Genomic DNA, 24,314 nt, shown 5'->3' with positions numbered 1-24,314 from the left:
CTTTCAAGTGCAGGAAGCACTAAATGGTGCTATTCAAACTGAGGCAGTTCTCAATGTTTCAGCATTTGCTGCCTTTCTCTGCTGCCTCCTCACCCCGTTTGGGGACGTGGCCAGGTGACACACACTTCCTTCATTTCTGTGACATCAGAGGGATGAATCATAAACCCCAAATCTTGTTAGAGGCCACTTTAAAGCAAATTTCAGATGCTTATGATGACGCTTGTGTTCTCAAACCTCTTTGCCTTGAGCAGTAGAGAAGCAGGAGACTCAAACGCTAAAAATGCTGCTTCTGGCTTCATCTATTTTCAAACATTGTCCGTTTTTTCCTTCATTTGCTGTCAGGGCTGTGCCTTCCCCTCCTGCTCCCCTTCACAGAGCCCAAGGCACCCAGAGCAGCCTCCTGCTCCGAGGCACTGCTTTACTAAGTGCAAAATGTGGAGCCTTTCTGACAAGGTGACCGTGGGATGAGTGAATCCCCTGTCTCAGGCTGTTTCCAAGGCACCAGGAAACTGTGAGTTCAGCCTTGGGGTTACCTGGATGTCTTCAGGGAAGAGTGGTTACAGCTTCAGACCTCTCCATTATTATCCTGCAGCCTAATGTTAGGCCATTTTGCTGTACTTTTAAAGAAAACTAAGCCCATTTCTATAATTTTTCCCCTTTAATTAAAAAAATTAACATATAAATTAAAGTCCCACAACTGTGTGCTCTGAGAGGAAACACTTCTTTTAGTTATCACTTAGCTTGCTAAAAATACCTGTGCGAAAATTGGAGATTAAATACATTTAATGCTCTCAGTGATTGTGTGGGGAGTGGTCATTTTCTCAGTGATCCTTTGGGACAGTGGCAGAAAAGGAGGTGCAAACCAGTGGGTGAAATATTTTATATATATATATATATATATATATATATATGCAGGTAGATACATATGAGTGCTGTACACCTACATACATTTATATATTTCTACTGTTATTTTAACTTTTTCTTTTTTTTTAATACCTTTATCCATCTGTCTAAGGAGGTTTTATGAGGTTATGTCAATTTTTTAAATTTAGGGCAATGTTTTTAAAAGTCACCTCAAAATATGAAAGTGCCTTTTTGTTACTTCACGTGTGCAGGTGAAATTATTGTCACATTGACATAGGAACTTTGATCAAAGAAGTGTCCAAGAGCCTTAAGAAATGAAAGCCAAGTTCAGCTCAAGGGATGGCTGATATTTAGTAGTCTAAGAAGCTTAGAGAACAATAGGTATCATATATAAATACATAAATATTTATGGAAATACATTAAAAAATGTGTTACAAACATATAATATTTTGTTAGGATTTAGTTCATTAACTGCCCTTCAGGATGGTACCTAAGTATTATTAACATCCTAAGTCACACACATTCCATGTTATCATAGAATCATGGAATCCCAGGATGGTTTGGGATGGAAGGGACCTCAAAGCCCATCCAGTGCCACCCCTGCCATGGGCAGGGACACCTCCCACTGTCCCAGGTTGCTCCAAGCCCCGTCCAACCTGGCCTTGAACACTTCCAGGGATCCAGGGGCAGCCACAGCTTCTCTGGGAATTCTATTCCAGGGCCTCGCCACCCTCACAGGGAGGAATTCCTTCCCAATATCCCATCTAAACCTCCTCTCTCTCAATTTGATGCCATCTCCCCTTGTCCTGTCACTCCATGCTCTTGTAAATTCTCTCTTTCCATTCATCTTCAGGACTTAGTAGAGCTGAGAAATCTTTGAGAGAGAAAATGTTTGGAAAAATACATATCTCAGATGTTTCTAGTGGAAAGCATGAGCCTCTCTCCCAAGGTGTTCCCTGAGCCTGCACATAAAGAGTCCCATCCACCAGATTTGGTCCTGCCCTTCCAAGCCATCCACAGCTCAAAAAGAGTACCTGGGCTCCTGCCAGGAGAACTGGGCTGAAAATCTTGGCAAGCGTCACCTCAAAGTAAAGGATGTCACTCACCAAATGTGGGCATGCCTGAGGAAATATTTACATGCTCACAGTATGTAAAAGTAGGAAACATCCTGAGTTTTTTAATGGCTGGGAGGGAAATCAAAAGGCAGATTGTAGCTAAACTATATTTGCTGTCATTTCGCTGAAGATGTGGGGAGGCTGTTTTAAACTTCAGCCTTGGTAAACTCCCCTGGGAGGGCTCAGCTCTGGCTCTGATCCCTGGCTGGATTTTCACACCGCGCATCTGCGTGACCTTGGCTGGAAGCTCTGAGCAAACCACCAGGTTGTGAGAAAAAGCTGTGAGGGAAACAAGTAAACTCGGGCTGTATGAGCTCCGAAAGGGCAGACTGCAGACAGGGGGAAGATTGCTGAGAAGGGGACAGTTAGCAGCTCAAGGACTGGCAGGCAAACACATCAAAGCTGCAAGCTGTGAAATTTTCAGGTAAAAAAACCCATCGAAGGTGGGAGCTCAGCAGCAGCAGCAAGGAATTACTGATGCTCAGCTCTGGGGCTTGCAGCCACGTTATTCTACTGTGAATATTAGGAAATAAATCATTGCCTCGTCCTTCGAGCATATCCTGCTTGCAGAGCATATTTGGATGCCCAAACACAGTGACCCCGAATGTTTACACCTCACAAGCATTTCCGTATTTCTTTTTCCAAATCTCACCCTTGTTATGAGACTCCCCACCTGTTTATCCATGGATTTAAATCAGGGACACCCCAAATAAACCTGGACAGAGCTGAAGGTGATTGTAGCTAACAGTCAAACCATCCAAAATTCTGCACTTTTTCTACTTATTCCAAGAGGTCTTGCCCCAGAGAGGCTTTCAGGACCAGCAGAAGTTCCCAAAAACAGATCTGAAGAGTAATTTGATAATATCAGGAAAGGTGTCTCAGATGCACACCATGAAAATGGGTGCCAATTTATTAAGTATACAGAAGATGCTAACACTCATGTAAGCCATTAAACACGATTATATTTTCCCCTTATTGGCTCAATTATGATCTGCTGTACCTTTCTCCTTATTACTCTAATTATAGATCGGCATAATTTCCTCTTTATTAGCACAGTTATGGTCTGTACTTGTATAAATGTCTCGGAGAAATCAGAGCCACTGAGAAAATAAAGCCAGTGAAAACAGAAAGGTATTACTATTATTATTATTATTATTATTATTAATGTCTTTTGAATCTTCACATATTCTAAATTCCTAGTGGTATTACATAATTCTGAATTTTGTCTCGTATAGGGATCAGGTTCAATGAAGAAAATAAAAAATGATTAATGCATACTCAATATGACTTGCACGCCATTATTACAGCCTGGTGTTTAGCTTGTAAGAAAAAAACTAATTAAATTATAAGTTAGGTTTCACAGATTTCTGCAGACAATTAATTCATTGACTGTGTAATGTTTTCCATTTCTGCTTCCTGTTTCTTTCCTGTGGGTAGTAAAACTCTAATTGTTTAAAATAAAGATATTTGAATTCCCATGATCACCTAACAACAGCAGCTTGAAATTCACTATTTTATGTCCTCCCGTACCCAAACTCTGCAAATAACTAAGAAGTTTGGTGGATCAATGAACTCATTTGAACCTTTTAAGCAGATTTTGTATCTGAAAAGTGGGAATTCTTCCCAGTCCCCCTAATTCTCACTATTTTAGGCTTTTTCTACTATGATCCTCTGCCTTTGAGTTTCTGCACCCCCAAAAGAGATGTTGTCTCTGATGGAAATGCCATAAGGATGTTCAAAGGTTCAGCCTGAGCCACTGCAGTTTTCAGACTCCAATATAATCCAGCATGGTGAAAATAGGAGTTAAAAAATTGAGCCTGACCTCAGGACCAGCTGGGACCTACAGGTGGGAAGTTACAGAGGGAACAAGTTCAGTGTGTCCCAGTCTGAGATCCCATTAAAGGGTCACAGCTCCTGAATATGTCACAACCATGGATTTGAGTGGGAATAATTGGGTGTTTGTCATGAGATAAAACCTCAGGTCCACTGGTGCCCTGTTGTAGGTCTGAGGTTTGTGGAGAGGAGGTTTGAGAGTCAAGTGCAGCCCCCGTGCAGCTGGGTTGCACCTTCCCAAATGCTGTGCTCCAGCAGGAGGAAAATAGTGGGGATGGAGGGATTTAAAAAACATGTGGATGTGGCATTTAGGGATGGTTTAGTGGTGGGCTTTGCGGTGCAATGAGTAGTTGGACTCAATGATCTTAAAGGGCTTTTCCAGCCTAAATGATTCTGTGATGTGTTGGTCAACATCAGGACACTTTTTCCTTATTATTCCTTATTATTACTGCATCATGGCAAAACTAAAAAATATTCCAGAGCCGTTTTTCCTTTATGTTCTCTAATTCCTAGCAGATTTGATCTCTTTGGCTTTTTTGTTTCACGAAAAAAAATATAACTTTGTGTATAACAGATGACCTGGACGAGGTTGTGCTTATTCTGTTACCCCTGGGGCACCACACGCCAACCTCTTCCGAAGGGTCATGCCCAGATCCCGTTGGGAAACAGGCTCGGGAAAGCTCCTTCCCAGCGGAGAAACAAACTTCTCAGGCTGGGTGACTTCTCAACAGAAGGTCCCTTTGTCCTGTGGGTGTGCCAGTGTTGTATGAGAACCAAAATCTCATTATGAACATCTGTGCAAATTCTTCGGGAAGACACCGCGATGGGTGAGGAGCGGATAATCCATCACGGGGCCATCTGCTTGGACAACAGCCCTGCCAGAACAGGTGGCCTCCTGCTGAAATACAGGACACTCCCTCAGGTCTTGCTATGTGTTTATATATTAAGTACATAACACTAAGCGAAAGAAGATGACGCGCAAAATGTGATGCTCAGTATGGATTTTGAGGGTACAAGTGAAAATGATGAGGCCGTATTGATTCCAAACCTTATCCATGCAGAACTATTAGGAAATATTTTATTATAGAGGAGTTAGAATTCTCTTTCATTAGTTTAATAACAGTACTTCCTGCTCATGATCATCCTGCCCTATGCAGATCCCTGATGGTTCATGCACCCCATAAACTTCTCTTTCTTTCCTCCCGCTTTTGTTTGCATGACGAAAACCATACAAGCCTAAAAACCAACTTTTCCAATCCCTTGCCCTCCATCATGTCGGAGCATTTTAACTCCAAAAGTGATCCTTAAGTGTATTTTCCCTTAGCAGGAGTTGCAAGAGGTTAAAACAGGAAAGGAAATCTTCAGTGCAGTGCCGGAGAGCCTGGCAGAGCTTGCGGACCTCGGCTAGGGACAGGAGTTTTAGTGGCTGCAGGAATGTTCTGATTCTCTGCTCATTTTCTCCCTTCTGCCTGGAGGCAGGTTCAGGACAAAATGCATGAAGAGAGTCCAGGGCCTGAAAGACTTTCTGTTTAAGTTGTCAGACGATGGAGCCCGGGCAATTGAAAGATGCGCCCAAGATTGTAAGAAAGACTGGATTGCATTCAGACACTCAGCATTTCAGGACACCACCATCCTTTTTGGTTTGTTTTCAACAGCCCACTTTTATAGCTGCAGTTTTATATGTTTTCTCTCAATATATCACTAAAAAATAAGGACTTGTTGATGGTAATTTTGAATAAAAGCAGCATTTCCATCCATTTTCCACAGTAAGCAGAAGTCAGCCCTTGGGATTCAGAGGTTACATTTTCTAGGAGTCACCACAGGCAGCAACCATAAGATGTTATGCAGAATATTCCTGGGCTCCTGAGCTGGCAGCCAGCCCCTGGGGAAGGAAAACTACTTGGGATCAGCCCACCCAGGAACTGCCAGTGCTTCTAGTTGGAGCCACCAGCACAGCTGTGAATCTTGTGTGCACAATAATCAATCCCAATGAAGGCTGTAGTGATGACTCGGCCTGGAAATGGATTCAGGAGGCACAGATGGAACCTCGTGGCACAAACTGCATTTTTGCTTTCATTTTTGCCAAAGCAACAACCTGCTCACGCTGGAGAAAGCCCACAGGTGGGTGGGTGGGTGCTGCTGAGTTGCACAGGGATTGCCTTCCCTTGCCTCTCCCGCGGGAGCACAGCTTCCATAAAACAGAATCACAGCATCAATAAGGTTGGCAAAGACTGTCAGTCTATTTCCCAGTGCCCCTGGAGGATCAAAGCTCAACGGTGAGGTCTTGCTCGGTGAAAGCCTTCAAGTGATTTTAATTCTCGTGTTCACGCAAAAGAAAAGAGAAAAAAGAGTAAATCCCATCACCAGCTGCTGAAAACATCGGAAGTTTTGAATGTCACATGAAGAAATGGAAGTGCCTGTGGGGTTGCCTTTCTGATTGAGCCCATTTGTACCCATATCACAGCTGCCCTCCCCACTGAAAGGGCACTTACCAGTGGTTAGGATTTAACCACTGAAAAGGGAAAAGCAATTTGCTCACCCTCCTATGCTGCTTTTCCTCTCCTCCTCCTCCTCCTTTTATTCCACACCCTCCCATCCCAAATTTTAGTTGCTATTCTTGTTGCCAAAAAATCTGCTGTGATATCCTTACATAGAATAATTCCTCCAGCAAATGTTAACAGCAGCCGTAAAACAGCAAAAAAAAAAAAAAAAGTAACACAAGAAACAATCAATAAAAACCTGTAGAAAAATTAAGTATTGGTGCATGAAATAGGAAAAGGGCCTGAATCTGAGGGTTTTATAGAGAAACCTGGAAGCTATTCCAGAGAAGATGGGCAAGGAGTAAAATTTATCAAATGTTGCTGGGATAATTATACCAGAACAGACAGGAACCAAGATGTTTGACCCAAGGGAATGTAAGTGAATGGATCCAGCTCTTTCCATGCTTCCCAAATCATTGTCCTTCTGGGCTTAGGCGATCCCAGTGTGTCACCACATAAGTGATTTTCAGCTACTGCTGATCCAGGTGTTGCCGTGATGAGTGCCTGGGGACGGGGAATTTGGTTTGTGCTGGTGCATGGGCAATGGGAATTCAGTCTTTGGAATCAGCACAGAGGTTCTCCAGAGTGGGAGAAAAAATACAGATAAAAACAATATAAATAAATAAAGAGGAAGCAGAAGGCCTGCAGTGCTTCCACCAGCAGAACCTTTTGCTTGGAAAGCTGTACTGGGTCACTCCATGGCCGGATTCATGCAAAGAAGATCAGCTATGAGCAGCCTCAGTGGAAAAAACCTTTCCATTTATGGTACGTGGCATCTGGTGGGAGCAGAAAGATGGAACCCACCCAGAGAAACCCACAAAGCATCGTTTGTCAGCACATCCAGGGTACCCCCACAGGAATGTCAGGCAATAGGAGCTGAGACTGCGGTGTGGAAATGTTTATGGGAAGCACTGAGGGACAGAGAGGTGTTTGCCTGGGACAGAGCCAGCCAGAAATGGGGTCTGGAGTTTTTGGCAGGAGCTGGAATCTCACCAGCAATGAAAACAAGAGGTAGGATGAGGGCAGGCCCTGAGGATGAGTCTTTCCGAAGGCACGGGAAGGGCTCTGGCACCATCAGGGTGCCATAAACCCACCCTAACTCAGTTATTAGCATTGTGTCCCTTTGACACGATGCCTGGAGAGTTTCTGCACGGGGCAGCTGCTGGATTGCATCATGTCAGAGCACAGGATGCAGCTATTAATGGCTTTTAATGTGATCCCCTGGATCCTGACAATACCTGCCCTCAGGCAGGCCTTAATCACAGGATCGCAGATATTGATATGCTTAAACCATTAAGCAAAGACTGAAAATGCTCTTAATTCACAGGAAAATTATGAAACTTCAAACCAGAGCATCCACAGATCCAGTGCATGCTGAAAGAAATCTGAATTTTCATTCTCCACTTATTCTTGGGTCAATGACTGAGAGTTACAACCAGCTTTTCAAAAATATAACCAAAAATATTGCCGCTCATTTCCCTGGCAGACTGCTTGCATCACTTTAATTTAGGAAGCAAACTGTGTTACAACAACCACAGACATGTAAATGAGGCAAAAAAATGGTGCTTGTTTTGTTGCTTTCCAAATTTAAGCTGACCTAGATAATTTAATACAAAATTTACAGCAACGAGAACACAATTTGGTGGACAAATATGGGAACACAGTGAATTTTTACTACAGAATTTGTCCTCCTCTGGGTAGAAGATGATTCACCATCTGTGTGTACTGCAAGTGCTGGTGCAGCTTTCACTTTGGGGACAAACACAGTGCAGACCCTCTCCATGATCCCTCAATTTAGCATGGAAAAAAGGCAAATTTTCTTTTATCCTAGGATGAAAACTGGGATTTTTGTCTGAGTGGCTGTTTGACACCCATTTGTCAAGATTTTGCTCTCTACAAGTCCCTGAAAGGGGCTCACACCGCGGTGGGTCTCTTCTCCCAGGTGAGAAGTGACAGGAGCAGAGGAAAGGTCTCAAGTGACCCCAGGGCAGGTTTGATGAGATAACAGGGAAGATTTCTCCACTGAAAGGGTGAAAGGCAATGGAAGCATCCCTGGAAATGTGTGGATGAGGCCCCTGGGACACGGTTTAGTGGTGGCCTTGGCAGTGCTGGGGGAATGGTTGGACTCGAGGATCTTGGAGGGCTTTTCCAACCTAATAATTCCATGATAGGAAGATGTCCCCAGTAGTGCATTAAATTTTTGCTGACAAATCCTTCCTGCTAGCATGAAAATATGGAATAACTTTGGGAAGCCAGGGGAAGCAGAGTAGAGAATTAACCCTGTCAGTGCTGCCACAGACCACCCAGCACCCATGGCAGGAGGGGCAGGTGGCAATGTCAGCTCAACCCAGCTGATCTGAGCTTCTCCATCCAGGCAGCAACACTGCCTGCTGCTCCTGAGCAAAGCACAGATCAGTGTCTGAACTGATGGGTGATCAAAGCACATCAGGCAGGGAGACCTGACATCCCTGTGCTCACCAAAGGTTTTTAGAGAGCTGAAAAATACTCCTGTTCCTCCGGCCTGAAGCAGGATGTGTGGGAAGCTGGCACAGCGTTCATTCAGGGCTTTGGTTTCTGTCCGTGGTTATGGCTAGCTGTGGCACAGCTCAACACCCTTCCCATGCCTGCTCCAGAGGGATTCAGGAACTGCATCGCCTCCCTGTGCTTCAGTGGGATCCAGGGAAAGGTTGTGAATGGCAGCATTTGGCCTTTGATCATTTTCTCCTCCAATTCAGCCCTCAAGGAAAGGAAGACAATTCTTTTTTTTTTTTTTTTTTCTTTTTCTCCCTATCTACACTTTTACAAAGCTCTTTGTACAATTTTTCAGAAATATCCTCACTGATCCTCAGAGTATTTTGTCCTATTTATGTAACAATGTGTTTCCTCTCTAATAAACCAAAGCAGAATAATGAGTATTTTCACAAATTTCGGCAGAATTCATACACATTGGATCACAATAACACAACTGAAACTTAAGAGAACGCTTAATCAGTTTAAATGCATGGGTCACACCTCCACACGGACTCCAGTGCTTTCTTGGGAATGACTGTGAGTCATTCCTCAGCCATGGACTGGGCTAAAGGACAAAGAGGAAGCTATGAGACACCTCAGCATTTCCATGTGGAGACAATCCTATAGGAACAGTCACTGCATAAAAATAATGAGCCTTTTGCCCCAAAGCACTGGAGTCCTTCAGTGCCTTGAGAGGAACCTTTGAAAATCCCTTTGTTCATGGCTCCAAAGCCACACAGGTGAAATCAAAGGTTCTTTGTATCAAGTCAAGCAGGACTGAGCAGTCTCTGGTTTAGGTGAATCACCCACACAGGTTGCAGACTCCCAGTCCCTGGAAGTGTCCAAGGCCAGGCTGGATGGGGTTTGGAGCAACCTGGGATGGTGGAAGGTGTCCCTGCCCGTGGCAGGCACGAAATTAAAGGTGCCTTCAAACCCAAACCATTTTATACTTTGAATATTCCATGAAAAAGCCTTGCTCAGTGTCAGGAGCAGCGCCAGCACTGCACTGGAAACACTCTCTAGTCACAGTCAGTGGCTGTTGTCCCATCCTATGTGACCAGAAAATGAACTGAATATGGAGTTTGGAAGCTATTTTGTTCAGCACCCACATCTGCCTTGCTGGCAATCGCACAGCCCCTGCTTCACAAGCGAGCAAAAGAGCAAATGTAATTAATTAGATTTGAAAATCCGGTCTGAGCACATTTGCCGCCTGTTTCATTTCACTGCCACCTCAGAAGTTAAACTCTGACCAACGTCACTTACCCTGAAGACACACAAGAAAGAGAATAAATATTATTATTGGTGTCTGAATATTCAGTCTATGTAAATGCGTTATATACTTTTCTTGGCTTTGGCATAATAGAAAAAGCAAGGCAAAATTCCATTTTTTTTTCTGCTCACACTTTCCTTTTGTCCTTTTTCTCTTTTTTCTCAGGATTTTGCATCGTACATATTGCAAGATTTTTTTTTTCTCAGTTATATCCCTCTAATTATTATCTCGAAAGCAAAATTCAGACATATCCAGCACCTTGAGGTTTCAGAATCAGGGATGTTGGGAAGGACCTGTTACTTTATCTTTTTTGCTTATGCCCTTGCAGTCTGCTCTTTTCCACTTATTCTGAAAACCTCGGGTAAAATGGAATCTTACAAATGAATTCATGAACACAGGCTTCAGTTCTGTGCAGGCAACGAGCCGGGTTCTGGGGAAGGGAAATTCGTGAGCAGATCCTGATGCATTGGAATAACCATAAACCACCAGGTTGTGCTGTTGCCCTTAAGCAATGCACATCACCACAGAGCTGTGCTCAGCTCCTGGCTGCAGTTTGTCTGGGAAGACCCTGAAATCCTTGAAAACCAGTTGCCTCTGACTCATTTCTAGCTTGTGATTCTACAGATCAATATTTTTCCCTGGATTCTGGCTCACTTTGAAAGCCACCAGCTGTGTTTGCTGGCCGTGAAATTCAGGTAGGAAAAAGAATAAAAATAAACGGTAAAATTAAATGTATTTAAAAAATAAAACTAAAATAATAAAGATAAAATAATTAAAAATAAATCAGCCATCAGCACAGCCTGAGGATGCAAACACTGCACAGCTCACCCAAAAATTAGTGGGTTTTTTAATAGTTTGTACCCACCCTATTTATTTTTCTTGCAAACTTCTAGACAAATTCAATCTTTTCAGGTTTCCCATTGCACATTTTCTAAGGAAATCACAGCTAAACTGAGCTGATTTGTTTCTACAGGACCGAGCACCTCAGACAATGGAGTGACCCAAAATTACTTTCCCACGACGTCTGACTAAAGAGATGTGTTAATTGCAGAGGCTTAATAACAGTTTTCATTAAATAAAGAATGTTCAAGAATGGCCATGCAAAGCCTGAGCAAAGGTAAATCAACAAATAATAGAATCATGGAATGTCAGGATGGTTTGGGATGGAAGGGAACTTAAAGCTCATCCAGTGCCACCCCTGCCATGGCAGGGACTCCTTCCACTGTCCCAGGCTGCTCCCAGCCCCAGTGTCCAGCCTGGCCTTGGGCACTGCCAGGGATCCAGGGGCAGCCCCAGCTGCTCTGGGCACCCTGTGCCAGGGCCTGCCCACCCTCCCAGGGAACAATTCCTTCCCAATACCCCATCTAAACCTCCCCTCTCTTGGTTTAAAGCCATTCCCCCTTGGCCTGTCACTCCACATCCTTACAAAAACTCCCTTTCCACCCTTATTTTAGGCCCTTCTTCAGATACTGAAAGGCCACACAAAGCCTCCCCAGAGCCTTCTCTTCTCCAGGCTGAACAATCCCAACTCTCCCAGCAGAGCTGCTCCACCCCTCTGATCATCCTGGTGCCTCCTCTGGGCTCGCTCCAAATGTTGGGGATGTTTGCAGAAGTAAAGCAGAAGAGCAGGCCAAGCACAGAATTATACAAGTAAAACTTTCCAGCCAACAAAAACCTGCATCCCAGTAAGAGATGATGTTTTTTGTCTCCTATTGCCACCCAGAGGTTTTTCTTCCTTGAATTCACCCGAGCACTTTTTGCAGCCTTGTAAACATTCGGTGTTCCGAACATCTGGCGCCAGATCCATTGCATTAGTGAAAAATTCCATGAGCCGTGAAGAACTGTTCCTTTCGGTTTGCTTTTGAACCCACCACCTGCCAGCCTCCCATGTGATAAAGGAAAAAGCAAATCTGGCAAAGATTCAAGGCTGGATCCTGATCCTTCTCCTCAGAAAAGCAGGTAATTGGATAAAACCCGTTTTATGGGTTTGTGGCATGAGAGATGAGGCCATCCCACCACACAAACTCAAACCAGGGCCCCAAATCTTTAGATTTAGATCAAATCACCCAGAGTCACACCTGGGGAGAATTGAGTTGAATTTACATCACTAAGCATGTGACTGTTTATTCTCCTCTCAATATTCCCGAGGATTTTAGGGTTCTTCCCCAAGTACCCTGGAACTTTTTCCCTGGTGCTGAGTGGCTTCCTCACATTGTGTGCTCTCCTCACTGATGCCACACACGCTGTCTCCTACCTTCCCTCAAAGCACTCCAAGGAAAAAAGCTTTTAGCTCAGCTTGAAAAGAAGAAGGGGGAAGAATCCTTTTCTTTCATGCACCTCAGTGGGAATGCACCAGATCAGGAGTTGTTAGAACATGAGGAACACGACTCAGGTTATTCAGCTCCCTGCTGGGAGCTGGGGCTGTCCTGGCTTGTGGAGCGCACTTCGGTGGCAGATTATCTGCTGCACAGTGGTTTTCTCTCCCAAAATAGTCTCCTGAAGGATACAACCAGATTTTTAGCTACTGGAAATCACAGCAGCACTTCAGAGCCTGCTCCTGTCCATCTATTTCACTGAGATGTGAATCTGTCCTTTCAGAAAGAGGGTAATTATGTGTTGGACGTTCTCAGATTTCCTCCTGTCTAAATTATCGACAAGCAGCTCCTGCTGTGTCGAGTTTAGAGTCTGAGATGAGCTAATGAATGTGAATATTAAACTCCAGAACACTGACAAAGTGGGGAAAGAGGGGGAAATCCTCACCCTCCCTTTGGAATGGTTCAAAATCTTGCCCCACAGATCTGTTGAGTGCTGCCAGGAAGATCCACAGAATAAAAGCAAACCTAAAGAGATCATCCAGTGGTGGGTTTTAGAAGGTTTTTTGACCCAATCCATCCTCAAAGCCTGTTAGGGAAATTTGAAAACTGCAGGGTAAAAAGGTAAATTTCTGCCATGGATTAAAACGTACTCGTGAGATAGGGAAAACAAAGGAGAAGAAAAAAGATCTAATTCTTGCCATACAGAGAGGTTAATGTGGAGTGCCCCAAGATTTGCTGCTGAGACAGATTTTTTGTCCCTTTAAATCCCTGGCATAATGCAAGAAGTCCTGGCTTACTCAGCAAATATCCTGCACTTCCCTACTGCAATAAATCCTTGTGCTTGCTTTAGCTCAGGCTCCCGAGCTGCTGTGCCTCAGCTTGTAACAGCACCCAGCAGACAATCAGGGCACACGAGGAGGGAGCTCAGTCTCGATGTGGTTCCACTTCATTAGAGATATCCCAAGGGGGGAATCTGTATCCCTTGTGATTTCTCATAAATCAGAACAAAGACTTTTTTTTTCTTTTAAACATCCTGTGAGTCTGAAGCTCTGCAAGGTAGATAAAACATATTTTTCCCTTGTATAGGTATTAAAAAAAAAAAAAAATGGAAACTATGTTGCTGCTGTGGAAAATGTTGCTGTTATGTCTGAATGAATGGCATCAGCATCAAAAAGATCCTTTAAATCCAAAATAAACTTTGTCTTGAAGGTTTGAGTGATACCACCCATGTGTGCAGATGTTCAGCATGGAAATAAGCCAGCAAATGGAGCCAACTGGAAAACAGTGGAGGAACTTTCATCCAGATGAAGATTTATGAGTCTACCAATAGAGATATTAATGGATTCAGAGGTGGATGTTTGATTGTTCAAAAAAAATTAAACAATGCAGTAAAAGTGTCTGCTTATTCTTCAAAACCACCCCAAAATGGTTAATGTGTTTCATGGCAAAAAGTAATAAACCCCAAATAAAAATTTGGTATTATTGAACATTCTCTTGATTTCAAATGCAGTCACAAGACAGAAAATATGGAAAACATTCCGAAGGAGAAGACAGGAACGTCTTCAGCGCAGCGAGAGCTCTGAAAAGTGTAAAAGCGGTTTTATACGAGGTTCTGCTCCTTTTTGACCAGGAAAAGGCTTTCAGCTGTGCAGTGTCCCGAAAGCTGCCAGGCTGCCACGGGCACAGTGGTCAGAGAAACGTGACCCAAATATCCTGGGCACATAGAGCAAGATAAAAATCTTGAATACAATGAATGCTCAGCCAAAAAGTTCCCTCGTAGGTGTTATTTCACAGGCACCACGGCAGCAGCAACTGGCAGAAAACAAAGCGTTTAATTTCCATTGTCAGTTGATGCAGTTGTGATCCCAGAAAATCAGCTGCCTTGAGGCAGCCTGCATTGATATGTGAGACTCTGGAATATTTTCCTTTGGATTATAAATAATACTGCCTGGTGGAGGACACCTAAAACACCCCATGTTCCTAAAAACGCATTTGGGAGCTTTCCCAGCTTGCACAGTACTTTTGCCCTTTTGGGAATAATGGAGAACTGAAGTCAATATTTGTATTTTACTTCAGGTTTTGCATAGCACATGCAAAGAATTCACCTTCTGTTCAAGACTAGCAGTTGGGAAGTTTTGATGATCCCTTATGGAAGAGCATTTGACAGTCACTCATGATTAGAAACTTTATTCCCCTTTCCAGATAAATCTATACAAAATTCTTTTTATTCTAAATTTTACAATTTCTTCCCTTTCTTTATGTTAAACTTCTATGAAGCAAACACATTTCTAAGCCATTCCAACCTATTTTCATCTTTTTGGGGGATAAAAACCATTTACTTTCCTCCCATCATCCAAGTAAACTTTTCCCGCCCTGTCTCCATTTGAAAGCATCACTCTTGATGTGGATGGATCAAAAATATTACCTCATTATTTTCATTTTATCTCTTTAAGATCAGGCTGGTGGAGCAGAGGTCATCAAAAATGATAGGGCCACCAAGACATAGAAAAAGAAATAATTTGTGTAAAATACAGACACACTCAGTGGAAACATCTCCAGATATAATTTCTCTTCAAAAAGCTACTTTATGTAATTCCGTATTGACTGAAAGGATTTGCAGGGGAAAATACATCCAAATTAAAATCAGCCACTTTAAAAACATGGAAAGAAAATTGCTGTGTAACAGACATACTTCTGCCAGAAGAAACCGAGTGTAGGAAAGGGAAGAGAAGCCTTTCTGAGGCTTTTACAGCTGGGAAAGCCTGGGAACTTTATTTTTCAGAATTCTTAGAAATGCGACGATTTGCTGCTATTTCTCAGTAAAACAAGAGTGCTGCTTATGGAAAAGTGTTTTTGCAAAGAGCGAGAAGATGAGGAGCTCTGGAGCAGCCTGGCTTCTCCAGGATCCGAAGACCTAAGCACAAATCCACAAAGTGGGATTAATCCCAGGAGGAAGAATGCAAAGATTTGAGGAACCAGCACTGCAGGATCACAAGTGTTAATCAGCTGAGTTACCTGGAGCATCGACCCCACAGCTGCAGCAGGTAATGATTAACTTAATTGTCCCAGCCCTGCCGGCTGCAGGTGCCCTTGGGGTCACTGGCAGAGAAAAGGGAAATGAGAAAAGCTGAGCGCAGTTTTTGTGCCCTGAGGAAGCTGGAGAAGAAGGAAGAGACGTTCCTCGGGGCTATCAGGCAGGTTACATTACTAACTGGAATTTTTAACTGTGAAAGAAAGCTCTGGGTTATCAGCAGGGCCTTGCTGAGCTGTGACCAAGGATTATCTGCAAAGAGCCTCCGAGGAGCTTCCCCAGCCCTGCAATCTCAGAGCCTCCCCAGCAGAAGCAGCGAGCAGGTTGGAACAGCACCATGGAGTGATGGCAAATCTCAGTACCCGGGCTTTGGTGATCTCATGGCACAACTGTGGCACAAAGGAAAACACTTTTGAAGAATCAACTCTCTGGCCACCACTCTGTGCCCTGGAGGAGCAGCAGGTGAGCTCAGAAGGGCAAGCTCCGTTTCTGGTGTTTGTAACACACCTTGCAGAGACACCTGAGAGGGGGACCAGCAGAGAGAAGGAGCTGCAGACTGCAGCACAGGTGTGAGTGCATTGATTATGGCTGGATTTGTGGTGATTGGGAAACTCCCAGTGGGACCAAGCAACTGACATTCAAAATATTTCAATTCCACCTCGATGTCCTGCTAACACTTTAAAGAGAGAAGAATATGTGCAGTTCCATCATCTTGTTACTTTACGCCACCTAATGCTAATTGTCCCTCCAATATTCCTCTGCAGTTTTAAGGCTGACATTGGAGTTTTTGACCACAATAGATTTAGATGATGTCTTTTCCTCCCCTGCAGCCCTGCTTGTTCCTACTCCAGTCCCCTTTGCACAGCGGTGACCCCACATAAGCCAGGTGCAAACCATCCTCTTGCCTTTCCCTGTGCCTGTACATTTTGTAGAGTCTTCCATTGTCCCCTAATATTTATATGTCCTTTCTGTGTCTAAGGTGAGATTTCTCAGCAGTAAAACAGAACTGTAGAGTATTGCAATACATTTAAGTGCTTATCCATTCTCCAGAGCATTCCCTGAGCAACCTGACCCAGGTGGTGTCACCCCTGCCCACAGCAGAGATGATCTTCAAGGTCCTTTCCAACCCAAACCTTTCTAGGACTCCTTTCTTTATTTTGCATATGGAAAGGACCAACACCACGACATTTCTCCCCATCAGCAATCAGTTAATTGTCCTTTGGGGTTCCCACAGAGGAGGAACTCCCAGCTTCCTGCTTGACACCTTTAATCCCTGCCCTGTGTGCAGCCCAAACCCAGGGCCAGACTTGTGCAGCACCTGCTCCAGGCTCTGGGTGCAATTCCATGGTTTTCCCAGATTCCTGTGGCTGGCTACAGCTCTGAACACCCTCCAGCTGCTCTGGTCAGGTGCCAGCCACAATGCCTGTGGGACCAACGAGGGGACAGTCCAGAGTTCAGGACTAAAGGACACCACGGAGGCACCGGAGCCCCTCCAGCTGCGCTGCTCTCATCCTGTGCCCACTGAAATGTCAGAGCCGTGGCATCAAATTAACCCAGAAATCTGGGGGGGGGGGGGGGGGACAGTGGAGCTTTGTTTATTTACTGTAACCTGCCTGTCTGATCACATCAGCACTTCCACCTCTCCCACTTTCAGCACTCTCAGATTTGAAAAGGAAGCAGAAAAAGACCAACCTTGACAGCTGATTTTCCCGTCTGGCTGCTTCTTTCTTTGGATAAAAGAGTTTTCCTGGGCCAAGAGCTGACTACCAAAGTGGCCAAATTATTTATGCCCAGAATTGCTGGTTACCCTGTCAGATAAGTGGGAGGCTAAGGAGCCAGCAGCACCACATGACTGCAAGGATATGCTATTTTTTATCTGTAAATAATGTACTGAAGTAATGACACTTTGGCAAACAAGTGAATGAACCACACACACATTTCTGCTCAGCTGTGTTTACACATCTGTGCTTTTCCCACTTTGCTGAGACCTTTCCCTGTTATTGCAGATTTTTTGTAGTTACTGATAGAGTTCTTTATTAGTTTTGAAATCCTTTCCAAGGTCCCAACAAAGTACATACATGTTGATTTAATTGTTTTATAAAACTGTTTGGAGTCTTAGTTCACGGGGTTGATGTGTCAGTCGAATGGAATTTAGATTCTACGTTGCTTTTATTAGAGACAAAGAAGCCTTAACATCTAGGATAACTCAGTTATTCAGTTTTCATGTCTGGTGTTGCTTGGCTGTCCAAGTGTGGGACATCAGCTCAGTTAGAAAGGCCTGGCTCTGCTCAGGGAGCTGCTGGAGCATTAAACTACTTTATTTTCTACTTTCCATTTTCTCACTAAAAAGGAAAAAAAGAAAGTAGTTGTTTGGGGCTTTTTAGTAATACTGTTTTCTGTGAGCAAAATAATTGAATAAAAAACCTCCAGAAAGAAAATGTCTGAAAAAGAATTCCAGCTGAAGAAACTCCACTGCTCAGTTCTCAGCAGACCTGCAGTGTTGTCACTCTCATGTTGTCACTCGACTGTATTTTCAGTCCTGTGTGTTTTTACAAAATCTGGAGTCTGAGCCATTTATTTAGTCCTGGATTTTGGCCATCTAGAACAACCCAAGGAAGCTCAGCAGGACGTAACCCTTGGCTGGTTCCAGCTGCTTACGTGACCATTCCCAGCCTAAGGAGTGTGCTGTTATTATGCCCTTAATTCCATGAAATGAAACTTTAAATGTCTTAAAAGGTTCAAAGGTGACCGTGGCCAAAGCTGAAGAGAGGGGTTACACTCAGGAAATGTCCAAGTCCGGGTTGGACAGGGCTTGGAGCAGCCTGGGACAGTGGAAGGTGTCCCTGCCCATGGCGGGGGTGGAATGGGAGAGAATTCAAGGTCCTTTCCCACCCAAACCATTCTGGGATTTTGTGATTTGTTCAGTGGTAAACCACAAACTGGTGTTGGCAGCAGCAGCAGCAAAGGGCAGAGCCACTCCAACACCATAATTAGCTCGTTAGGGGATTGCTAATGATTAACTGGTAACAGCAGGAGCTGTGCTGATAATGGTGTGGAAGACTATGAGGGGGTGCTGGGACCTCGGTGGGTTTCCCAGTTGCTACCAGCTGCTTTTCCAGTTTGAAATCTGTGCTGCCCGACCCTCATTGCCACCTGTTGTTCTGGGAGCTCCCACCCCACCCAGTTACAGCGGAAAAGTCTTTCCCCTGTTGCATCTGAGCCAGGTTTCTCTGCTCAGTCTCTGCTGTGTCCCACATTCCATGCTCTGCTCACAGCACCCTGCTCAGGTGTAAAACACCCAGGCAGGGTTTTTTTAGTGAAAGGTGTCTGTTTAAAATGTAAAGTTACAGCTGCACATTCAGTTTTTAGTGAGGTGATGCTGCAAAGAGATAAAGGGACCCCAAAGAAATCTCCCCTGTGGGAATCCTGGGGGAAGGTGATGAGAGCAGTGTCTGAGCAGGCCCTGGGAGGAAAGCTGAACCAGGGAAATGGGGTTTAAGTTGAAAAACTCATCAGGAAACCAGACTGGAGTCTTGCAGATGGAGTTTCTGTTTGTTTCTACAGTACATAAGAAAATGTGGCTTGGATTATGTAATTTTTCAGTGAATATTATTGCACCTAATAAATACTTGACGAATGGCAACAGTGCATTATTTTATATAAGTAACTACTGGCATTTTAATTTTGATTATTAGTGTGTGAAAAATGTTCCCTGAGACCACAATATTTCACCTCTGGATATCAGACCTTTTCTGTGCACATTAAGACAGCTCTGGCTTTCAGTATTGTAATTTGGAAATACAATCTACACACACTTCACAAGAATTTACTGTCTCTCTTGATCCTTGACCTGTTTATATAGTAATAATTAACCAGCTTAATTCTGAGAACTCTGCTCATGTTATGTTTTTACACAAGAAATCTTGGCATGATAAAATGATGCCTAGTACAAGTCAAGGTTGTTTTTGCTCAACCAGAACAGCAACATTAATTCTGAATTCTGTGTAAACAAGAAGCAGAATAAATGTTTTCCAAGCAGAGGAACAAACCTGGCAAGGAATAAAACACATTCATGCTTTTAAGTTCATAATACATGTGTACAGAAATACAGAATCTCGATTTTCAAGAATGTCAGGGCATTTTACAGTCTATGGTTTATGTATTGTTTTCCCTTTAATTTTGAGTTAATTCTTTATTTAACCAGCCTTAATCCTTAATCAGTTTCTTTCCAGGTATTTATAATTTGTGCATATATCCAAGACTGAATTTAACTTGAGTCTGAATTGGGACTGATCCTGAGTGTCTTTTCAGGCAAGTGCAAATCAGAGCAGGGATTGAATTTACTGAGGATAAGCCCCCACTATGAACTCTGACTCCCAGAACTGTGGGGCTCCATCGATGCCAGTGCTGCTCTCAGAGTTTGTGTAAGGATCAGAAGAGTTACTGCTTTTAATAACTTGTTATTACATGATATCTCACATCAGTGCTTCCCTGGCTTCAAGAGAGTCATCCCAAACTGCACTCATATAAACCAAATTCATTCAGCTTCATAACTTTCTCTCCATAAAATATCTTTTCCAGGCATCCCACCTTCCTTTTTCAGAATATTTTCTATTTTCAGTATCAGCCTGGAAATGAGGCTGCAGAATTAAACAGACTGTTCCAGTGAAGGTCTCAGCAATGCTCTGTGGACAGATGCCACCTCTTCCCTGCTTTTGCTCCTTCCTGTCCTGCTTTTGCCTTCAGGTGTTTTGTCCTTGCCTTCCCTGCAGCATTGTACTGACACTGAATATTCAGCTTCCCATCTCTCATTTCTGCAGTGCAGGACATGTTGATTTTCCAGGCATAAATTTATGGCATTGCAGATGTACAAAACGTGTTTTGCTGTGGTAAAATACATTGATTTACACTTAGACATGGAAAACCTTCCCTAGTCTCTCCTTAATCCACAATTCATTGTGCATTAGTATCAACTCAAGACAGAAATGGCCAAAAAGTATTTTTCAATGTGTTCTACCATAGACTGTAGCAGTGTCTAAAGCCTAACAACTGATTTAATGTTGCCTAAGCTCAGTACTGATCATTAAAACTGGTACTAAAGTGAGTGAAGTCCTGTAATTTAACACACACTGCAAAATCCCGGGGTATGGACCCTCCACCAGTGTAAACAGCCATGCTGGAATCAAAATGAACCAATTTGGGATCATTTACACCAAGTAAGAGCTGGCATTTCCCATGTTTACAAATATTTAGCTCTATTTAAAATTGCCTTTTGCACACTGAAAGGGAAGAAAAAACCTTCCTTATTGCTCATCTGAAATTTGTCTTTGCTTCCTACGTTTGGTGGAGAGCTGGGAACCAAAAGGCAGGGGGTGGAAAAAGGCAGGAATTGCTGGATAGAAATAGCTCTCTCCCCTATCATGGACTGCGTGATGGAATAAAAGTCAGATTTTTATATTTTTCTCTTTGATTCATATTTTTAGCCAAACTCTTTGCTATGTGAATGAGTGGGCACATGCGAATAGGCAAATTTACTAATGGTCTTTAGTGTTGTCAGTAATTTTAGGATCTAAAGATCTAAGAAAAAAATGAAGGCCAGAGAAGAAAAACTCCAGAAAAGAAGCCTTACACCACCTCTAGACAGTATTTCTAGCAGAAGAAAAGAGTAGTCCGGGACAAATTAAGATAAAAAATGTCCTCTCCTAATAAATCTTTGGGTTACTGCTACAAATATCCCCATTTCCCACCCCAGTAAAGGGGGTTTTTTTGCCTGAGTAGACCAAAGCAGTTTGAAGATATTGATTTGGGTACCACCTTTGAGAAAAGGCTGTGATCTCAGTCAGACACGGGTGGGAGCAGAGGGGAGATCACACAATCAGAAGGTCTGAGGAGTGTTTATTCCCTATTAAGAACAATTTATCCTCTGATATTTCTGCATCTCCTGGTGTGGGCTTTAAAACATATGGAGTTTGCACAGGAAGAGGCCAGGAGAAGATCCTAATCTTTTTGAGGCAGATGTATTTCCTGGTGTCCTGGGGAATTGAAAAGATTCCTCTCTGCATTTCAATAGCTGGCATTCAGTCGGAGTTTCAGAAATCCCAGACCACAAGACTTCCATCTCCTCTATCCTTCAACAGTTTAACATGCAGCATTTCCTGGTATTCACATCAAATGTCTTTCTTCCCTCATAATGTATTTCCTTCACCTGTTAAAATTGTTCTGCCATGTAACAGAGTGAATAATCATTATCCTTTACACAGGCTTATGTCCTCAGACATTTGAAGGCTGTTGTTGTGTTCCTGCTTATTCTGTATTTGGCCAAATTATAACCGCTTAATTCTCTTCATTTTTCTTCCCACTTCAATTCTCACAAAACCCCTTCATTTTTCATTGTCTCCTCTCTAATTTGCTGCCAATTTCACATCTTGCTGGGAGAGCATCTCTTAGAGTTGCATGCAGTGGCCAGAACAAGGTTGCAGATAATCCCTGCTTTGAGACTGCCAGCCATGCCCAAAATCCTTTGAAGTCCATGGCTGAACTTCCATTGGATGCAGAGGACACTAGATCCTGAACTTTCATTTTACTTTTTGTAATTCCTGTAGCATCCTCCAGCCCTTTTATCCATTGCCACTGTTCCATTCCCTAAAAGATAAACCATTGTTCATCTTTTGAGTTGCTCTGGTTTATGCTGGTTTTGTGTTTGCAGTAAAATAATTTTATTCCCTTGACAAATCTATTTTAGCCATGTTTTATCCATCTGTCCTATCAATCCTTTTTTATCTCCCTCTCCTTATTGACATTCCAAACTTTCTAGGATGAGCATAATCTGTGTATTTAATTAAGATCTTGATTATGTCTTTTTTCTAAGCCATTAATGAAGATATAAACTCAGATTAACAATCAGTGTGTGTTACCCCACTGGACATTTCCACCCATCTTGTTACCAGGTGTTTATCAGCATTTTTTTAATTTGTGCTTTAGCCTATATCCAACCCACACACCATTGTCTGCAGCCAAGATGACTTGCATTAATTTTTCAATTAATATTTCATGAGGCACTGTCAAATAATTTACTAAAATCCAAATATCTGTCAGCTCCCATACTGAGATTTTTTTCTGATTTTATCTTCTTTTCCTTTTTATTCCCTTGCTCCCTCTGTTTAAAGCTAATTCCACACAAAGACATCAACAACTCATCCATGTCTGGATCACTTTGAAATTGTGCTTGTCAAAGGCAGACTCGAAGTGCCTGTTTGCCCAAAGCCCACCCAGCTCAGGGCTTGCAGACCATGAAGAGACATCTCTCTCCTTCACTCTGCGGTGACTGGGGTGAGCTCAACCAGGAGTTTCTGATAAATCCACTCTCAGACACCCAATTCTCTCCATTATTTTAATTTACATAGCTTGAGAACACCTTCTGTCCATTCCTTATCATACAAAAAGCAGCAGATGAAGCTGTAATTCCACTCACTGATTTTTATTCCAGTGAGAGAAATCTCTCTCCACCTCCAGCCATCACCTGGTGACCAGGTGTGCCCAAACCACCAAACCCAGGCTTCTGAAATCCAGGGGGCTCTTCCTCAAAGGGTCTGAGGACCTGAATTTTGACCATCTCATTGCTGGACATTAATCCTCCATTTCTGTAGCTTTCAGAGGGACTAATCATGCAGTGAAGTGCTGTTTATAGTGAATTTAAATAATCCAGCCTGGCTGTTTTAGAGCTACTCTGTGTTGTATTTAGATATTATTTAACATTTAGTTAATTCCTTTCATTCACTGAAAACATGAAAATATGAAAATAATTATTCTTGTCTATATTAACTCACTGTATCCTCACTCTTTTTATTTTACGTGGTTAAACAAACAGCAACTTTCTATGAACTTTCTTTCATATCCAAATTAATTTCCAGCCGCCAGGATGAATTTCAAATTAACTCATAGTAACCAATTATAAGGTGTTCCTTCATTTCTTCTAGAAGGGTATTACCAGAAAAGCATTTTCTAGTATATTCAAATGCCTGCCAGTAGAAAGGAACCAATAAGCAAGTTTTGAAGAATTAAAATGCTTTCTCCCTCCATGAGAAAAATACAGAAGGACCATCAATGCCCAATTTTTTAGTATCCAGACACTTAGATTAATTACTGAAGGATTATGTATTTCTTCTTAAAATACTAGATTTGATTCTATGAAAGATTTAAAGAGGCTTTTGAATAATGAAGAAACCCATTGAAATTAAGGAAAGCCAAAGGCTTCTATTTTATTGCAAACATATTTTAAGGCTTGACAACTGTTGCAGTGTTCCCCTAATTTTTGCTGTAAAAGGGAAGTAAAACAACAGTTTATTGTGGCCATACTTCATAGTGCCCTACTTCTGTAAATTGTCTTTAAGCTCTAGGGTAAGGACAGAACATTCATGTTTTTAAATTGGATACAAAAACTGTTCCTATGCAATGGCTGCTGGAGCGTAAATTGCTATACAGAGACTCCCAGATTTATCTAAGCACACTGATGTTGGGAGGTTTTTCTGCCTTGCTTTACCTGCAACTCTTGTAGTGCGTGCTCCTTTTAGATCTTGAAAACGTTGTAGGAAATTCTCCTTGAAACAGCCCCAAAACTCTCAGAGCCGTCCTGTTGGGGAGGATGAAAGTTTGGTAAGAAAGTTTCACAGGTATGTAGGCTTGGCAGAAAGATCTCTGAATGTAGAAACTGAGGATGAGATAGAAATGAAAGCAAGTTTTGATATAGAGTAAAAGATGTTTGGCTGAAACACTGACCACTGAATAACTGAGAAGGCAAAGGCTGGAGATGAGTTGGAAGGAGACTTTTAGGAGTAG

At 42.8% G+C, this 24,314-nt stretch overlaps 1 protein-coding gene across 1 annotated transcript in view; it reads right to left on the bottom strand.

Annotated features, from left to right (window-relative positions):
- BCHE (butyrylcholinesterase) overlaps positions 1-17,310 on the bottom strand; it is a 47,392-nt gene extending 30,082 nt beyond the window's left edge. Inside the window, exon 1 of the mRNA XM_032119964.1 lies at positions 17,172-17,310. The gene's annotated coding sequence lies outside the window, so the exon portion shown is untranslated. The remainder of the gene's footprint in view (positions 1-17,171) is intronic.
- Between the last annotated feature and the right edge of the window lie 7,004 nt (positions 17,311-24,314).

Source organism: Corvus moneduloides, chromosome 10, assembly GCF_009650955.1.
Source record: "Corvus moneduloides isolate bCorMon1 chromosome 10, bCorMon1.pri, whole genome shotgun sequence".
Classification (NCBI taxonomy): Eukaryota; Metazoa; Chordata; class Aves; order Passeriformes; family Corvidae; genus Corvus; species Corvus moneduloides.
Note: the sequence above shows the minus strand (reverse complement) of the source record. Positions and strands in the feature narration are given on the sequence as shown.